General features: G+C 33.3%; 1 protein-coding gene and 1 pseudogene across 2 annotated transcripts in view; one reads left to right on the forward strand and one right to left on the reverse strand.

Annotated features, from left to right (window-relative positions):
* Positions 1-21,390, reverse strand: part of OLFM3 (olfactomedin 3) — a 203,293-nt gene that overhangs the window by 84,043 nt on the left and 97,860 nt on the right. The window lies entirely within an intron of this gene.
* Positions 7,337-8,867, forward strand: LOC110740554 (annotated as a pseudogene).

Raw genomic sequence — 21,390 nt, forward strand, 5'->3', positions numbered from 1 at the left:
AAAATCTCTGTACATAAATATATATTGTAATCTGTGCAATAAAATTTAAAAATAGATACTCAAAAAAAAAAAAAAGAGATTGACTAAAAATGTCAAGATATCAGGAGAAATAGCCTCTGTTAACCAAGAGGCAGCAGATAAGTTCCCAGACACCCTTACGAATATTGTTGAGAAGAAAGGGCACCTTTCTGAACCAGTTTTTTTAATGCAGAGGTAAGTGTTCTATTCTGAAAACAAAAACAAAAACAAAAACAGACAAAAAATGCCACAAGGGACATATATTAGTAAGGAAGAGAAGTGAGCACCAGGATTTAAGACAGAAAGTAATAGACTAACTGTAATGTTTTGTGCAAATGCAGTCAGTTTATAATCAGGACTGCCTTTATCTATAAAGTTGTTAATCCTGAAGCTTTCAAAGCAAAAGATAAATACCAGCTGCCAGTCTTTTGGTTGTACAATAAGAAGGCCTGGACAATGAAATTCCTTTCTCTGGAATGGTTCCATTGACGCTTTGTCCCTGAAGTCAGGAAGTACCTTGTTAGTAAGGGATTGACTTTTAAAGTTCTTTTAATACTGCACAATGCCCGTGGCCACCCAGAATCCCATGAGTTCAATATCAAAGACCTCTAAGTGTTCTACTTGCCCTGAAACACAATGTTTCTAATTCAGCCTGTAGATCAGAAGGTCATAAGAACCTTCAAGGCTCATTACACATGTTACTCTATGGGAAGTATTTTCAGTGCTATGAAAGTGAACCCCAAAAGACAGAACACCATGAAATTCCATTGAAGATGTCATTGTTCTTATAGAAAAATCCATGAAATCCATGAAAGACATCAGATTTCTGCTGGAGAAAATTGTCCATATGTTGTGCATGTCTACACAGGATTTACAACAGAGCCAGTCAGGAAAACTATGAAAGAGACTGTGGATATGAAAAAAAAGGTGATGAATACAGGGTTTCCAGCTATAGATTTTGTAGACGTTCAAGAGCTAGTAGACACCACACCACAGGAATTAACAGAAGACCACTTTATGGAGATGGGAGCTTCAGAACCAGAGCCAGGTAACAGACAGAAAGTTTATGATTATTCAAGACTTCCTTTGCTTTTTATGACATGGGCCCTTCCATGATACAAGCACTGAAGTAAAGTAAATGATGGAAAAAGGATTGGTACCATATGGAAACATTTTTAGATAAATGAAAAAGCAAAAGTCAGAAAGAAGTTATGATGTATTTCCATAAAGTGACATGGAGAGTGCCTGCCTCTCCTTTCTCTCCTTCCATCTCCCTCATCTCTTCTGCCTCCGTCATGGAGACAGCAAGACCAGCCCCTTCTTTTCCTTTTCCTTCTCAGCCTAATCCATGTGAAGATAATGAGGATGAAGACTTTTATAATGATTCACTTTCACTTAGTGGATAGTATATAAATTTTCTCTTTTCTATGATTTTCTTAATAACATTTTCTTTTCTTTAGCTTACTTTGTCATAAAAATACAGTATATGATACACATAACACACAAAATGTGTGTCAATCAACGCTTTACGCTACTGGTACGTCTTCCAGTCAACAGCAGGCTATTAGTAGTTACGTTTTGAGGGAATCAAAAGTTATACATGGGTTTTTGACTGCACAGGATATCAGTACCCCTAAGCCTCTCATTGTTCAAAGGTCCAGTGTACAGGTATAGATATTAGTGACAAAGGAGGAAGTGTGTAAACACTCAATTAATATTTTATAATAAGTGATGTAAAAGCTTCAGTTGAATTTTGAATATTCAAGCTTGAGCTTAATTTGGAATATGGGCAAGAGGGAGTACATACAAAAACAAAGGTATTTGTCTTTTTAAAAATGTTTAACTTTCTTCTTTTGAGTTCATGCAAAAATGAGAAGGTTCCGCCCTCTCCCCGCAACCACCCAAGATTTGAAATGTGTAAGAAAAGAGAGGCGAGGGAGGAGAAAACATACATGGTATGGAAAAAAAAAATGTAATAAAAAGTGGAAAGACTTAAGTTAACTAATACTTAATTTTAAGTTGTTCATTTTATAGAAATGCAGCTCAACTTTTGGCTCAGACATTATGCAATGATACATAAAAGTCTCAGGGAGGGAGGAGGCCGGCTGGTAGGTAGGTGGAGGGTGATAATTTTGTATGTACATAAAATAAAGTGGTGATGTTTCTCATCCAGTTCAGTCACAAGGCAAAGGAAAGAAGTGAAGTGAGACTGGAGGGGGAAGAAGCAAGATCCAAGGCATAGCATGTTGGCTTGGGGGAACCAGCCCCTGGCTACTGCAGCCATTCCAGCTAGGACATCAGACATGTGAGTGGGGACACTAGTTAAGATGATTACAGGTGTTATCTGACTGCAGTTGCATGAAAGACCTCCAAATAAAAACCACATAGCGGAGGCAAACCAATCCACAGAGCTGTGAGACAGACAATTAAAAAATCACCATATGAAGCCACGAAATTCTGGGATGGTTTGTTGCACAGCAATTGATTATTGGAACAAATTCCTTTACCAGATTGCTAATGAGACCATATTTTCTCCTTGTTGATTCTTTCCAATGTATTCATCAAACATTTATTAAATGTCATCTCCTATGACAGGCTCTGGGTATAATAAGGTAAATAAAATATCATACTTTCCTCCAATGGACTACCCTTAGTTATATAATTGCTTCTCTTGAAAAATCTTAAGAGGGGAATTAATGGATATTTTAATATTTGCTATCAGAACAATTACTGATAACTCTGTAATAAGTTAATTTGACCCTTTTTTCCTCAAATTATCTGTGGAAAATTTTGTTTTCTTAAATAAATCATAATGCATAAAAATATAGATATAGGTGAAATATTTTTATAACCTCCTGGTAAGTGAGATTATACAAATATCAAGACACAAAAAGCCATGAATCAAAAAATTTAAAGATTTGACTCCATGAATGGAAAAAAAAAATTATTGTGGCAGTAAACATAATAAACACAATAAAAGAACAAATATTTGAAAGAAAAGAATTGTGTATCTATGACAGAGAAAATGTTAAAAATTTTTAATATTAAAGAGCTCCTAGATATTTATAATAAAATGTCAAACCAATAAAATATAGGCAAGAAATGTGGAAATGCAATTTATGGAATATGAAATGAAAATTAGAAATATACATATAATAACATATTTAAATTCATTAATAGGAAAAATAAAATTTGAAAGAAATTCTCCTTAACAGAATTTTCTCTCTAATAAGGTTTTAAGGTCAATAATGTCTAGAACATCTCTTAATTCAATGTGATATGGGGAACAGGCAGTCTCTTATGCAACATGATTGCTAAAATTTTTTGCAAATTCAGTATTATTGTACTCTGTGTACAAGTAATAGTATAATCATCTTGGAAAATACTTATTTTCCAAACAGTTATGATGTAGTATAAAGTGAAAATCTTTGTGTATAAGTAATATAAACAACCTTAAAATTGTTTGTTAAAATTCTACAAATCCCACAATTGAGTCTATTATAGAGAAAAAAAAGCATCAGTATATGAGGATACATGTCTCATGCTTACGGCTGCGTTGTTTGAAACAACATAAATGCCAATCAATAAGAATAATTAAATTAAAAAATCGTATGTCCAAACTGCGTAGTTTTATAGTATGCGGCTATTAACATGAGTGTGTTTCATTTATAATTATTGACTTGGAAAAATACTTATATTATTAAATGGGAAAAATTAAATGTGAAATTATGGCACAATTCATTTTTATTGGTCAAAAATTAAACAGAAATAAACAAAAAATGTGCATGTAATAAATTTGTATATTTGGATATACTGATCTACCATAGATAATGTATATAAAAATGTACATAAAACTTAGTAGTATTTGACTAAGAGGTAAAAGATTAAAAGGAGTTTAAGATCGTTACTTTTATTCTATATGTGTTTGTCAAATTTAAATAAATTATTTTTCTACTTTTAAATATCTTATTTTTCATATCATTTGAACCTATAATTCTACTTCTCAGAAGTCATCTTAAGGATAATAAAAAAGCCAGAAAAAAGTGGAGAACAACTGTTGTCATTCATATTATATATAATGACTAAGTTGAAAATACCCAAAAAATTCAGTCACAGGGAACTGATCAAGTAAATCAGGTTGAGGTCTTAATTATGATACTTGTTCATATTAAAAGTATGTCTTTCAAGGAGCTTTTAATGATCTTGGAAAATAATAGCTTTTAATGAACTTGGAAAATAATGATCTTGGAAAATGATTTTGGAAAATAGTGTTAATGATCTTGGAAAATATGATACTTCTTCATATTAAAAGTATGTATTTCAAAGAACTTTTAATGACCTTGGAAAATAGTTAATGATCTTGGAAAATACTTGGATGTAGTATAAGTGAAAAAAGGAGGATAATCTTTGTGTGCAATAATATGAACAACCTTAAAACACAATTATGCCTATAGAGATACACACATACACACAGAAAGAAAAAAATAATCTAGAAGAAAACTATTGTGATGAAATCTTGCTACAATTAGGAGTGATATTAGTTTCAATTTACTTTTTAGACTTTTCTATAATTTCTGAAATTTTTATAGTAACTGTCATTGGTTTTCTAATTCTCCAAAAGAATATATCACAGCCAACATGAAAATATCACAATGAGTCAGGAATTTTGTGACTTCTTTAACAAGGTATTAGTTGATTATCCTTCTAATCAAGGTAAAACTTTGTTTCTGATATCTGTATAAAAGACTTAATTATTTCCCATGTTTATTCACCAACGTTCATTATGCAGGAAACAAAATTAAACAAACAAGAATGATTCCATGAAGTAGTACTGAATATAATGAATATTCTGAATTCTAAAACTCAATGAAGAAAGAACTACTTGATTCATTGCTTAAGTGATTAAAAAAATGAAATTCAAGAAATAATTTGGGAATATTTGAATACTAATAAAAAGATGTAATAGTTCAGCAAATTGAAGACAACAGAATGGATTAACACTGTTGGAAAAAATTAGCCTTCAAACAGCAAATATTTCCACTTTTCAGCAGATACCATTGTCTTTCATGCCTTATGCAATATAGCCTAACCAAACATTTTGATAATCTGGGAATTCAATTTAATGAAACAGCCTCTTTTCCCATACATTATTAGTAATACATTAGTTTTCACAGTGATTTAGCAAATTTATCTTTCTAATTATTTTGGTTGAACTGATGTTAGCACCCTGCAGATTGTTCTTGGTGTGAGAGAATATTTCTTCCACTCAGGCCTCAGAGTTTGGCAGCATTTAGCTAGAGATTTTAAATTTGCACTAGTTAATTCATCCCATGAATCATTAACCTAGTATAAAAAATAAACAGTGGCTTGGGTTAAGCACAGCAATTTAAATATTTTGCAGAGATTCGGGAGGATATTTAAAATGGTCAGTAGTTTTGAAGGAAATAATAGTATACTTTGTCAAGTATTCCAGATAAGGGAGGTAGATACTATATGAATAACATGCTAGTTATTACTGTATGAATATTAAAATAAAAGCAATAAAAATAAAATGTAAGCACTAGAGGAATAATCAAAAATACTGATGAGCTGCTAATCACTGTTAGTCATAGGAAGCATGGTTTTGTTTTCTTAAAATATGAACCACTTTCTTGTATAGTATCGCATTTGTGAAATACTACTGAATGTTTCACTGAAAGTTTCATATTGTGATAAATATTAAAGACTAGTAATTATATGCATTAGATTATCTACAGTAATGTCATTTTTCATAGACAAGCATGGTGCTTAGCTATTAAAGAAAATAAATGTTAGTGACCAAATCTCCAATGTGTATATGCAAAGCTATTTACATTTAATACTCATTACTGATGTTTAAAATTTCAGGTTTAACATGGACATTATTTACCATGAAAATCATAAAGTGTGGTAATATTTCACTATGCATTCATTAGAATTATATGGCATTGCCATTTTTAAAAGATATAAATGTTGAACATGACCAGTATGATATGCATTTATCTAATACTTAGTTCTCCCCAAATCTTAAACTTGTCTTTGGGTACACTGTGGATTGTAGAATTAGGTATACTGAAGACAACATTTTAAATTTTTTAATGTGTAAACTTAATTGTATAAAGCTTGAAGTTCTTTATTGGTTCAAGCTTCATATTTTCTATGGCCCTGCTGCACAAGAATGAAATTAAACTCTGCCCTCTGTGAGACTTTATTAATTTTGATAATAAATGATTCTGCAATTTATTTTTCCTGTTGACACTATACAGGTATGCCAAGCAAGAGATGTATTGTACTGGTTCTAGTCTCAGTTCTGTGTCAGGATGACTAGAGCAGCCTGGGGAGATAATAAAGCTCTTGTATTCCCCAAAAACCCTTCTAACAACAAGCTGGTAAATATAAGAGATCCCAGCAGATAGCCAGTCAAATTTAAGCTTCTCTACAAAGACTTCATCTATAGAAGCTTATGAGCAGCAACAACTCAACAGCAGTCTTTGAGATCTGCGCATGTATCTAACAAACATACTTTTCCTAATTCCTTTTTCAAAAATTAAATCTTAGTAGAAAAATATGGTCACTCTTTAACAAATTTTTAAAAAATTACTTTAAACAATCTGATTTACAATATGCTTGCTTCCCTTTTCTCCTCCTTTCTCCTCTCCCATTACTGCCGTTTCCCTCCCTTTTCTTTGTTCTTTTCATTTTAATGTGCAAGGCTATTAAAGAAACTACATGATTTTGCCTACTCATACTTTAAAAATGGTGAAAAATTTGCATTGATTTCAAAGTTTAGCCACCATTGTGGCTGATGCCCAACTCTTCTTTTCTTCTTTGCTGTAAGCATTATCATAGCCTCGGCAAAGAAATCCACAGGGGCTAGCAAACAGGCTCTCTCCAAAACAGAATGTGTTTATAAACAAATGTTTGTCCTCTCTATTCAACCTTTACCTATTCAAGGAATAAAAGTTAACTCTGTTCATACTTTGCTATAAATTTTACTCTTAATATTTTTGGTGAAGGGTAACAGGAAATGTAGGATTTGAATTTTTTCAAGTAGATCGTATGGTAACATTTATATTCATTCATTTATTCATTCTAATCAACCTCAGTTCCTGAATCTTTGATCTCTCTTATAGGTAAAAGGATTCTTAATGTCCATGTGAGCCAAGTTTTGGTTTCTGAAGAGGAGGAAGGATGCAGACTAAAAGGAAAGGTAAAAATGTTGTACACCAGCTCTCAGTAACCTTAGAAGATTTATATGATGCTGCAACAAGAAAATGGGCCCTGCAACATAATGTGATTTGTGACAGATGTGAAGTCAGAGGTGGAAAAAAAAAAAAAAAAAAAAAAAATAGAACAGCACAGTGCTGTCCTAATTGCTGAGGTATTGGAATGCAAATAAGAATTCATCAGATAGAACCCGGAATGGCTCAGCAAATTCAAGCTGTGTGCATGGAAACCCAGGGCCATGCAGAACAGATCAGTCCTCAAGATAGATGTAAAAGCTGCAATGGAAAGAAGATAGTTTTGGGAGAAGACAGTTCTAGTGATTCACATTGATAGAGGCATGAAAGATGGCCAGAAAACAACATCCCATGATGAAGACCAAAAACCAGGACTGGAGCCAGGAGATATTATCATTGCGTTAGATCAGAAGGACCATGCTGTTTTTGACAAAGAGAAGACCTTTTCATATATATGGACATACAGCTGATTGTAGTATTGCATGGCTTCTGAAAGCCCATATCCACTCTTGACAACTGAACCATAGTCATCATCTCTCATCCAGATCATGTTGTCAAGCATGGAGCCATCGAGTATGTGTTAAATGAAGGCAGGCCAATTTATTGTAGACCACATGAAAAGGTGCTTAATCATTGAATTTTAAGGTAAACTTTCTTGATAACGGCTTTCCCTTTTTTGATAAACTTCTTCCTGGAAAAACTCCTACCCAAGAGGAAAGAAGTAGAAGAGACTGATGAGATGAATCAAGTAGAATTGGTGGACTTTGATTCAAATCAGGAAAGACGATGCTGATGCCACTACAATGGAGAAGTGAATGCAGGACTGTTACAATGGAAAAGCATGAAGGTGATAAACATCATTTCAGAGCTGTTCAGTGTCAAACCTCTTAAGCAGACCAGTGATAACACTCGCTGTTGGCATTTTATGTGCAGTAGTGAATGAGCAAAGGACTGTAATCCTAATATGCTCACTACTGGCTACTGTTTTGTTTTACTATTCAACTAGAGTAGTGTTTTAAAAATTAAAAGAATAATAAATACAAATTTTTAAAAAGTTGACAAGGATGAGCATGGCCAATAAAGCTCTCTCCACTTTGGCAAAAAAAAGTTTTAAATTTGGTTTCCAGTGTAAGTTAATAGAAGGTATAACACAAAGAGCCAGAAATACAAAGTGCTCTATTAGTGAGATGCCAGAAAAGAAGTGATTGTTCCTAATTATTATCTGATATTTTATAAAACAATCTCTTTTGAGATACTAAATATATACTGAGAATCATAAAATTGTAAACATATAAATTATCTCATTAAGTAAATCAGTGAGGCTATTTAATCCAGATAATTTAAACACTAAGAATACTTTTATTTTCCAGTAGATTGACTTTTACTTATTCTATTTATTTTCTTTTGCATAAACTCAAAGGGAATTATACTTTTTCAGACCATGTCATTTAATATTTCCAATTTTAAAGAAAAATAGGGTATTTGGCATAATGAATGTCTATTTTACTATTTGTCTTTAGGTCATATGTAATTTTTCCTCTTAAAGTTTATTTTAAATGTGTTTTACAGTCCAATAAAGGGAACACTAATACAGATTGTAATTGTATTTCAGTAATTTAAACTATTCATTCTATAACTATGTAACTTTAAGCACCTTTAACACAAATTATATATATTGAAAGGACAGGTTCCTTCTTTAAGCTTTCCATTAGCATGTTTGGAAATATTTTCCTTACATGGAGCTTAAGCATGTTATTTGTGGCATGGAAGTGCTTGAGAGATTTCTTTGGTTCACAACACTTAGGACACAGGGGACATGATCCCAGCAATGAGCTATTCACTTTGTATAAAGAGAATAAATATAATACTAATAAATGTAAACACCCTGCCTACTTTCAAGCCCCTGGATTTGGAGTGACTAAATAAGACAAATGGGCTTAGGTTTAACGTGTTTATTTTTAAACCCTTTCTGAGAGTCATTATGTCCTTGTGCATGTTGTATAACCTTTATTTCTAACCACAATGGGACTTACTTCTCCATCAGTTTTACCATAGCTTTGGACTAAATTCCTCTATTTGTTTATTTGTTTACAATCTATTGTCTTTTCTCTGTTGCACTCTACTAGAATCCCAAACCTCCACTTATCTCTGTTGCTACAGCTACGTCAAGCATATCAGCACACTCTGACAAAACTACTTTTAAACTGGGATTTTGACCTTAGACTTATGTGCTATTCTACCTTGGTAAAGCTCAAGAATACACACACACACACACACACACAAAATTATATTAAAATACACCTAAATTCCATGCTTCATTAATCATTTTTCATGAATTTTATATTAATCCTGTACATCAATGAGAGCTTTTAACAATTTCCTTTTCTGCTGTTGAAACTTCAGTCTTCTCATATTTAACCCATTTTTGGACCTTTGATCCATATCAAGATAGCCTGTGAAGACTGTTGAACTGTTTGGCAAGGTCTTCAAAGCAGAGGTTTACAAATTGTGTGGCTTCACTATCATTAGGCTGTTCAATTAATTTAATGGGCTATGAACAGACTTAAAATTGAAATAGAATAGAATAAAATACCTCAGATTGAATTTTATAATTTTTATATTACACTGAAAATGAAAAACTTGTAAAATTTTCAGTGTATGCGTGTGTATGTATATGCTTGCGGTAAATATATTACTTTCATTACTTACTTTGGTTTGTATTTGAAAAGTTTTAAAGCCTAGAGCAGGATTTCTCATGCAAGAGTTATGAAATAATCCATGTAAAACCTAGGTAAAATAATAATAAAAGTATGCATATTATTTGCTTATAACGATTATGTAATAAAATATACATGTACAAAGCTATGCAACAAATATGTATAAAGATTAGGATGTATAAATTTTATTATTCATTTTACTTTACGTAGCAAAAATGCCAGAAAGTTCCAGTTAAATAATGCATTTTAAATTAATAACATCAACATGGCACACGCACCTGCTTTCCTGAATTTAAACTGATGAGGTTGTGTTTAATAATATGAAGATGTATTAGTACCTTTTAATTTTCAGTTGCTATTGATTTCATCTTTTAATTTTAAGAATGTTGTGTTGTCCTTGAATCACTGTGAAAGTCATTGTAGTTATTATGCACATTTACCTTGGCACTTGTTACTAAAAACTGCCATAAGCTGGTTCTAAGAGTGGACACAGTTCGTGCACTCACAATTTGCATATGATATTTACTGCAGTCGTGCAGGACATTTTTATTTTTCGATTCAGCGTGCTTGCACACTCTTAACCCATACAATATCTCCATTCTCTGATCTCTTTTTTCTATCAGAACTGATGCATAACTTTTGTTTTATATCATTCTTTGAATTCATTTGACTCTCGCTCAAAACAAATGCAGTGGGAAACAACAAGTAAATGAAAACAATAAAATTCTTAGGAGAAAAGATGCTCACAAAATGATCAAGAACATGATTGGATTAATTCCTTTTTTGCTTATGTTTGAAATACAGAATATGAAATTTAAAATCTGTCATAAAACCTTCCAGAATGTATTCTTGGAGCTTAGGATGTTCATAAATGCCAATGTGGAAAACCTGATCTAGATAATTTCCTCACATTTTGTAACTGCAGGGGTGTGTGTGTTTCATATGTACCAACTACCTGTAGAAAAATAATCTGTGATAAGAAAAATAGTGAAAGAAATAAAATGTTTATGCAGGAATTATACATGTTCAAAAGTAATACTATCTACTGTGTGCTAAAAATAAATAAATGCCTATAAAAATATTTTAAAATAAATACCATTACCAACACAAGACAGCAATTATAATGTACTTATAACAAAATATTCTTTCTAAAACTTATTAGAATTCCAACAATTTGTATTTGTGTATGCATACAATGAGCTTTGTAAAATGGTTAAGTTTTACATGGCAGGAGAACACTAAATTGCAATGCTAAGTGAACTCTACTCCCTAATTTAAATTGTGAATGCCAAAGTATAATAATATCTATTTACTCTCTTGAGAAGTTACTAATATAGCCCTCAAGTGAAAAAAGCGTGAAAAACAGTTGTAAATTAATGGGACTAGAGTGCATATTTTTAAAAATCAGTTTGCAACCACAAGAATTCATGTGGGTTATGAACCATACATTATGAGACATGACACTAAATGTTTAAATATAATATTAGAAATAGTTATAATTTACCAACTTTTAGAACAGTAAATAAGATTGTTCTATATAAAATATTAAATAAATCTAGATTTGATTTAATATGGAATATATAGCTGAGGATATTGATTAACATAATCCAAGTAACTCATGTGATGCAAAGTGGAAAATCATGATTTCTAGAGTAAATAGAACTTTTAAGTTTATTTTTAGAAGTACAGTTTGTAAGATCATAAACAACAAAAAAAACCTCAGTTTTCTAAAGTAACTTTGCAAAATTTTTTATAAGTCATATAAACAATTACTATGTTTTGACTGAGTATTGACCCTTAGCTTGAGGTACTATGTGTCTGAAGGCAAATTTTATTTTATTTTCCTTCTAGACATTTATTATATTTTTTGAATTGGGATAAGAAAAATTTTTAAAAGACATAATTCACTCTTCCCTAATATTTACCTACAATAGAAATATCCATAGCTTACTGAAAAAAAGTATTTTGGAGAAGTTATCCCATATTTTCAGTTTTAGAAGGATGAGTATTAAAAAACTGAATACTTTGGAGCAATTATTATATAGAATATACTATTGAGTGGAATATCTGAATTGAGTAACATAATCTCCTTTTGACAGATCAGGAAACTGAGAATATGTAGTAAGACTGAGCAACTCACCCAACATTATATAACTAGTAAGTGGTAGATTCAGGATTTGTTTTTTGATGGATTCCAAACACATACAGCTTTATTGTGAAGTGCATCAAAACTCTGAAATTATAGTGGGTGGTTAAGCATAATTCTAAATGATGTTCAGACCTGACTTCTCCATGTTTAGGCATTTCTCTTTAATATTGAGCAGTTTGGGGAACTAATTTATATCAACAATTACGCATTTCCCATAAAATAAAAAGCAGAACTGAGCCTGGGCATGGTGGCTCATGCCTGTAATTCCAGCACTTTGGGAGGCCAAGGTCGGTGGATTACTTGAGGCCAAGAGTTTGAGACCAGCCTGGCCAACATGGTGAAACCCTGTCTCTATAAAAATACAAAGATTAGTCAGGTGTCATGACGTGTGCCTGTAGTCCCAGCTACTCAGGAGGCTGAGGCATGAGAATCACTCGGGCGTGGGAGGCAGAGGCTGCAGTAAGCCAAGATCATGCTACTGCACTCCAGCCTGGGGGACAGAGCAAGACTGTGTCTCTAAACCAAACAAACAAAACAGAATTGAATGACAGCAGTACAAAATCTTGAGCACGTATTTAATTCACTTATTCAGCAATTCATTCATTCATTATACAGGTGCCATGGAGTGCATAGAAAAAAAGCAATGATATTAAGTATTTATTGCTATGTAATAAAGTACCCCAAAACTTATTTTCTTTAAACAACAAACATTGATTATCTCACAGTTTCTTTGTCATGAATCTGGGTACAGCTCAGCTGGGTGGCTCTACGTTAAGGTCTCTCATAATATCACAATCAAGACTGGGGTTGTGATCATATCTGAAGGTTCAAATGGGGGAAGATCTGCTTTTAAACTCAATCACATGGTTATTGCTAGAATTCAGTTCCCCACCGAAGGGGACTGAGGTGTCATTTTTTTCATTGGCTACCAGCCAGAGGCTGCCCTTAGTTTCTTGCTAGTAGGCCTCTCCCTAGGGAAGCTCACAATATGATAGCTTGTTTCCCTCCTGGCAAGCAAAAGGGAGAATAAGAGCAGATGAAAGACAGAGACGAGGGGCAAGACTGTAGCAAAAGTGTCTTTGAAACTAATATTTAAGGCATAATTTTATCACCTTTGCAAATTCTATTCATAAAAGGGAGTTACTAGGTGGACCCCCATATTCGAGCAGGTAGGATTCCACAAGGGCATAAATACAAGGAAGTAGGAATTTGGGAGATAATGTAGAAATTGCCTACCATAGCAATTAACATGTATTAGTTGCTGATAAACATTTGACATATGAATTGCATACCTTTTGTCTCATAAATTCAATCTATAGGAATTTCCTCCCCCAAATAACTAGAAAGACAAAAAATTCTAAACATACTTATGCAAGAATAATTTGAATTGTTTAAAAAAAAAACAAAATGGTTTGAATTTTCAATAAAAATGGATTGAAGAAATACATTGATAAGTTTAAATAAACAAATAATTTAAACTTGAAAATGTATTTATATTTTTTAATTTAACATTTAACACATAAGTTACTTAACTTCATTCTTTATTCTAATGTCAGCTCTTTGTTCTAATGTTAGCTTCTTGTAATGTTATTTCTGTGTTCTAATTTTAGCTTCTTAAGTATTGAGGGAACCAGTCCCCAATATTTCAACTTAGGTTCTTTTCTATTTTCCCTAAGTGTTGGCTGGTCTGAGAAATAAAGAGAAAGAGTACAAAGAGAGAAATTTTACACCTGGGCCTCTGGGGGTGACATCACATATTGGTAGGACCGTGATGATGACCCTGAGCCACAAAACCAGCAAGTTTTTATTACGGATTTAAAAAGGGGAGGGGGTGTACGAACAGGGAGTAGGTCACAAGGATCACATGCTTCAAAAGGCGATTAAGATCACAAGGTGAAGGCAAAATTAGAATTACTGATGAGGGTCTATGTCCTGCTGTGCTGATGAGAGTCTATGTCCCACTGTGTATGTATTGTCTTGATAAACATCTTAACAGGAAACAGGGTTTGAGAGCAGAGAACCAGTCTGGCTAGCATTTACCAGGCTGGAATTTCCTAATCCTAGTAAGCCTGATAGTACTGCAGGAGACTAGGGCATATTTCAGTCCTTATCTCAACCGCATAAGACAGTCTCTCCCAAAGCAGCTGTCTATAGACCTCCTCGCATTCCTTCCCCAGGGTTATTCCTTGCTGGGAAAAGAATTCAGCAATATTTCTCCTACTTGCACATCCATTTATAGGCTTTCCGCAAGAAGAAAAATATGGCTCTATTCTGCCCGACCCTGTAAGCAGTCAGACCTTATAGTTATCTTACCTTGTTCCCTGAAAATCGCGTTATTCTGTTCTTTTTCAGGGTGCACTGATTTCATATTGTTCAAACACACGTTTTACAATCAATTTTCGCAATAGTGGTCCTGAGGTGACATACATTCTCAGCTTACAAAGACAACGGATTAAGAGATTAAAGTAAAGACAAGCATAAGAAATTACAAGAGTATTATTAGTGAAGTGATAAATGTCCATGAAATCTTAACAATTTATGTTCAGAGATTGCAGTTAAGACAGGCGTAAGAAATTATAAAAGTATTAATTTGGGGAACTGATAAATGTCTATGAAATCTTCACAATTTATGTTCTTCTGCCTCGGCTCCAGTCGGTCCCTCCATTCAGGGTCCCTGACTTCCTGCAACACTTAAGGAACTCTTCTCTGTCATATCTTGACCCTAGAATTTTCGGTAAGGTAGTGGAAGTTGAATTGTCACAAGAAATTACAAGATCTTTGCTTGAAATAGAAAAGCTAAATAAAGTAAAAAAAAAATAGGTGAAAGAGTTGAATTGGGGATATGATACTATGATTGAGATGTAAAGGATATTTGAGGTGGCAAGGCCAGAATGAGACAGGAAAATGGGTGGCTAAAGTGGATTGAGGATAAAGGTTAATGGAATCTATTTTGGGAATGTCCTAAAATATTAACTTTACAGATTTACTGCAAATTTAGAAATTCCTTTCAGAAGTGGGTGTCTATATTTAAATAAATTGTTAAACCTGTTCAAAAGTAGGGTGAAATGCAACAATTGGTTCTCTTATTTTTGGATTCTCTATGACCTTTCTATTTATCTTTAATCATATTCCTAGTAATAAGTCAATATCAATAATATAATTTATTATTGTTCCTCAGAGCCCACTATATGGTACGAGAGTTACAAAGACAAATGAGATTTCCTCACTTAACAAACTGGTTAAGACTAATACTGGCTAAGACAGGCAAGGAATATTCTAAGAAGTTTACATAGTTTGGGACATGCAAAATAAACAGCTGTTATACAGTTGGAAGAAGCAGGGGAAGACTTCAGACAAATTATATCTGAGTGGGTCTTGAAAAATACATAGAATTTTATCAATCATGTAGGACAAAGTAGAATTTCAGATTAAGACAAAAATCTCAGAGAAAATAGTGGAGATAATCAAATGAGACAAGCATTTGAGAAAGAATGAATACTGTACATGGAACACGGGATGTCCTTACATATGGGTATAGAGATTTAGAGCTGGAATGGTGAGACAGAGAATAATACTACAGGAATAAGATTCTGGACTTAAATGGGTCTGAACGTTTTCAAGATGGCTAGGGACATTGTCAGCAAAACGTAAAATGGAAAAGGAAGTAGATTAGAAACACAAATACCAACTAGGATATTATTGAAAAAGTCCAGCAACGACTAATAAGAGCCTGAACTAGAATAAAGGAAGTATGAGCGAAGAAGAATGTGGACGTGAGAATTATATGGTGATTTCTAGACCTGATAGATAATTGACTATGGGGGCAATGGCAAAGGATGGTGTTAAAGTTGACTACTAAATTTCAACTGGGAGAGCAGTGGTACTTCAATAGAAACAGGAGAGTAAGTGGAAAAATAATAGGTATAATAAATTGATATTTTCTGATTTGATTTAAATGCTACAGGTAAATCAAAGTGGAGAGGTTAAACATTCAATTTAAATTTTGAGTTACAAATTCAGAAGTGAGGTCATAATTAGAATTTCATATTCAGTAATCATCTGGGTAGAGATGAGATTTAAAAAACTTCAGAATGAAAGAAATTATTAGAGAGCAACAGGGTTAAAAACAGAACTTGTCTTTGATGAGAGATATTACTAATAAAAGGTGAAAGGAGGAAGGGGAGATAGAACTAGAAATAGAAAAGGAACAAATTTCCAAGTAGCTATGAAAAAAAGAGGTAAATGATGATTGTATGACATGGAAGCCAAATGGGGAGGGAGTACAAGAAGGAGGGCATGGTTGGTGAAGGCCAACCATAGTTTGGAGAGAATAATTTCAAAACACTATTCAAAAGATCTATTCAATAGAATAAGTCCACACTGAATCCTGATTATAATGGTTAAATTTGAGAAGCAAGTACTTCTGAGAAAGTGGTGACATCAAGATATGATCTATTTCCATAAGTTTGGCAGCAAGGCAGGGGGACAGATGGTGTGGAAGCTTGGAATAGTAGCATCACACAGAGGAAATGAAGAAATTGAGCATGTTTGCCACCCAAAAGGGAAGGAACTAAGTCGTAGAGAGGGAGACATTAAAGATGGAAATGAAACTAAGAGGAACTAGGAAATTTAGAATAGTCAGGGGACCAAAAGTACACATTAAAAGAGAAATGTTTATAAGAAAGAAGGTCTCAGTCAGGTATACAAAAAAAAGAAGTGGAAGTTCTAGAAATAATTGATATGTTAAACAAACACCACTTGGTTGGTTCTAACTGCAGTAATCAATTTAAAAATAGCTACTATTTGTCTAGGGGTTACTATTTTCCAGGAACTGTGCTTAATAGCATACATGTACTACCTCATTTAATGTTTCCAACAGCTCCATGGATTATGTACTATAAATACCCCCATTTTAAATGTAGGAAATTGTATCATTAGAGAACAGAACTTGTTCAAGGCTGTCAGTGAGAGTTACATCTGTGAATCAAACTAAGATTGGCTCCCAAGCCCATACGCTTGACCACCTTGCTGGGTGAGTGGACTGAAATATGAAGATTCACCACTGCATGAAGGATAAAAGAGATTCTCCAGCAGCAGTGGAAATCCACTTGACAGCTTGGCTTTCTAATGTGTTGTATTTAGTGTGGTTTTGTGAGTACTTCCAGAATTTGACAACAAAGATAGTAGATAATTTCATGACTTGCAAACAAGCATTATAGAAGGGCTGGGAAAAGAAAATTCCAAGGTGAGAGTTGATGTGTGTTTTAAATGACTGACACTGGAGTCCAGTCTGAGTAGAACAGAAGGGAAGCCCAAAGAGAGTGGCTAATTGGAAGCACAAGGAATAAGCAAGGGCTTGGGCAACATAAGAACAAAGACAACTGTTATGTAGAAGAGAATGAAGAACTGTGTTGAGAGAGGAGTTTCATTCCTTCAAAAGTATTCATATGTCAAACTGATGCCCCTGTGATAAACTCAGAATATTTAAAGGTTAATTAGACCTAGTTCTGCCTGAGAGAAAGATTTAATACCAAGGAAAATGAGTGGAAATTGGGGTTGCTGCAGTCATGGAGCTAAGGGACCAAACCCACAGATAGGCAGAAATTTTAGTCCGTGCATGATGTTAACTGTTGAGTTTGTAAGGTTTATAATATTGACTTTAGTAAGGTTGTATGCTATATAGTTTTTATTGCTTTTGCTATTTTATACTTTTTTTATGATTAGTGACACTTAAGAACTGCTTTTTTACAGATTCAGCTAAAATCTATGCTTCTTGCATGTCCTATCAAAGAAAAATCTTCCTTGAAACTATTTTGTAAAAATATAGTTTTATATATTTCAATGCATGTCCTTCTTAAGGGAATTTGATATCTGAAAAAAGATTTGAAACAAAACATTGTGATATTTTAAGCAGATAAAAAGATTTTTTTACCATTATAATACTTATATGTGGCAATAAATTATTTTAGGTATTATTTTTAAATGACTGATTACATAAGGAAATGTGATTGTGTTTGATTTATTAATATGATGTTGGACACCTCTACATTTATTAACAAAGTAATTTTTATTACTTTTGTATTCAGAGGGCTTTGGATACAGGAACAAGTATCCCTTTATTTTAACAAAACCAAACGTTTTCAAACCTTGCCTGTTCTGTAACAACTATTATTTATTAGAGAATATGGGCAATTGTGGGGAATTTTTTGTTGACTCAGTCATCATTACAGTTTGCCAAGTTATAGTTCTTCATATTGAATAGCCCACAATAACACACTTACTTGAAGAAACTGTTTAAGATCATCAAAAAATAAATGGAAGAAGTTAAAAGGAAATGTTCTTGAATGATTGAAGATGGGAGAGGATATGGTCAGGGTAAATTGGAACAGAACTCCAAAACTAATCATGTCAGGCAGGAGGAAAAAATATCTTGACTTTATTTTAGGAACGAGTCAGAAGTTATTTGTAACATTTAGTAGGGTGGAGGAAGAGAGAGAAGCTCCATTTTTCATTTCTGAAGATGCAGCTGCTAGTGCTAGCCTGACACACGGTCCATAATTCTACAGAAAGAGTGGATGAGAATGAGTTTGTCAATATCTAACTTTTAAGTAACTGGGAATATATTGTTTATCCTTTAATATGTGGAGGGAAGCTAAATCTGTTTGAGCACTTGAATAAGTGGTTGATAAATACATGAAAACTGCAATACACAAAGCTGTGAACAGAATTCCAAAAAGCTGGTGGCCAGCAATACAATTCAATGATGACAAATGACTGTTTTCCAAAGAAATTTTCTTCCTGGAAGGAGAAAATTGATGGCAAACAAATCAAGGCAAGCAACTTTCTCCCTATCACTGAGAATAACTTTTACATTTATGAAAAGCAGCCATCCAGAAAAAATAAAATGCTGAGATGAATTCTCCTTCCACCTGTTTACCTCTACTCCCCACAATCACAACAAAACCAATGCCCAGCTAATGTCTCAGATAACTCCCTATCAGCATGTGGTAGACAGACAAAACTCATAATCTTTGGGCACAATAGAAGGTAGAAAGTGGTAAGGCCGAAAGAGTTATTTGTCAAAAATCATTGCTGTAGGGTAAGATAAAAGGAACCTCTCCAAAATTTCTGAAAGAAGGTTTTGGTAGTGAGGTTGTGGCAACAAAGGATTTGATGGATGTGTACTCATCAGAACATACATTTTGTGTATTTCTGAGTTTTTGTTTTTCATTAGTAAGTCTTCAATCAGCTAGCTACTTTTACTTCTGTGTACATTCTTGGACAGTCAATACCATGCCTCTTTCCATATTGCAAAACTCTAACGTAACTGTGCAAGAAAACACCTCCCCCAGTTTTGAAACAGTGAGAGTAATGTGAAGACACAGAAACATTCATTGGATTGCAATTGACTCTATGAAACTTCCTGAAACATCAAAATCTCATTAAAAGCAGCTATTGAATAAAAATATCACTTAGGATACACTCAATGATGGAGTCAGGCCAAATGTAATTTAATACTCTGTATCCAGACTGGGTGTGAGAAACTGTTAACTCATCCTGGTGCTATATTGCCAAAAGAGTTGTTCTAGTTTAGATCTATTTACTTCTTGGAGGAAGCCTACAATTTGTTCTGTAAGGGTTCCCCTGTAAATTTAAGGAAGTTGTAAAGTAAATTTCTCAGTGGGGAGTGCTCATCAAGCTAACAGCCAGTTTCCAGGGAATAAATAAAGCCTCTGAAATTGAGATGACATCACAAGGGGAAGGCGCTTTAAAAATTGTGATCACTGGCTTTCAGAACTGTGATTGGTCATTAATGCCTGAAATCACAGCTGCCGTCAGTGTTTTCAAGGCAGAGTTACTGGCAGCAGCAAGCATCTATGAAAACACACACTGATTGGCCCAAATTTACCTTTAAAGTTGAAAGAATAATTCAAAACCCAAAATAATCTGCCTCTGACTTGAAGCAGAGAACCACAATTCTCAGCAATGCAACCAGCAAATGATCTACTCTTATGGTATTAACTTTGTATGGGCTTCTTTTCTCTTTACTATCTGGTTAAATCACTAGTAACCAGTGAAGATGAGGGAAAACTCATTTTCTCACATCTCTTCCCTTTTTTAAGAAAAGCTGTAATAGGGCTGAATTTTGAGTGATTTCTTTTTGAGGAGCCAGGAAAGAAATAGCTATCTTTTTCTCCACAAATTGAAGATGTTTCCTTGACTAATAAATCAATTCCATAGAAATCAGAGTCTAGAGTCTTGAAGAAATGCCTTTTATAGCTCCAGTAATTTTAATGTTTTGATGATAAGTATACTTATAAAATACTCTGATTTCTTATATCATTCCTAAATTACTGAATTGGAACAAACAACTATTTACAAATGACACAGATCTAAGTTTAATTTTATGCCTAGACACAGCAAGAAAATGCAAATATCTGAAAAAAAGTGGTATGTCTCAATATTTTCAACTGTGCATTGCCTCTTAAGTATTCTCATATTCTATTTCATGTATTTTATGTTACCAAAAAGGTTATCTTAGAAATAATTTATTTTAATGTCCTCATTGTACATGTAACAAAACTAAGGCCCAATGAAACTAAACTGATTTCCATGATTAGAAAGATAAATGGTCAAGGACTTCATTTCCTTTGATTTTAGCTTAATAATCTTTTCATAATTATAAGTAAGTTCTGTCATATTTGAAAACAAAACAATAAAACCATGGAAGAACCTAAGATTTTCTAGTCACAAATGTAGAGCAAGTATCACTCTTTTATCCCAAGCAATGGCAGTCTGTAAATGAAGATTACACAGTCTTGACAAAAGCTAAAATGAAATGGAAAACTACCACAATCATTTGGAAATCTGACAGCTAGACTCATTCAGTTGATTATCACCATCAGTGACCAGATTTTGTACATACATGTATGAATCATTCACATACAAGCATTTTGAATATGATATATATGAATACATATATGCACACATACACAAACATGCATGCATACATATGTATATGTTACTCTCAAACTAAGCTAGGAGAAGTCTTTGATTAGGATAATCAACCATTATTTTTCATATTTACATTTCATATTTTTCATAAGCACTTACTTTTGAAATTAAAATGTTTAATTTTCTAACTGTTCTCTGGGACAATAAAAAAGATTAAAATTGAGTTACAAGGTAAATGTGACTATATGGCATATGCTCTTAGACCAGGTTTCCATTACAATAGCAATGAAAG

Source organism: Papio anubis, chromosome 1, assembly GCF_008728515.1.
Source record: "Papio anubis isolate 15944 chromosome 1, Panubis1.0, whole genome shotgun sequence".
NCBI classification, from domain to species: domain Eukaryota; kingdom Metazoa; phylum Chordata; class Mammalia; order Primates; family Cercopithecidae; genus Papio; species Papio anubis.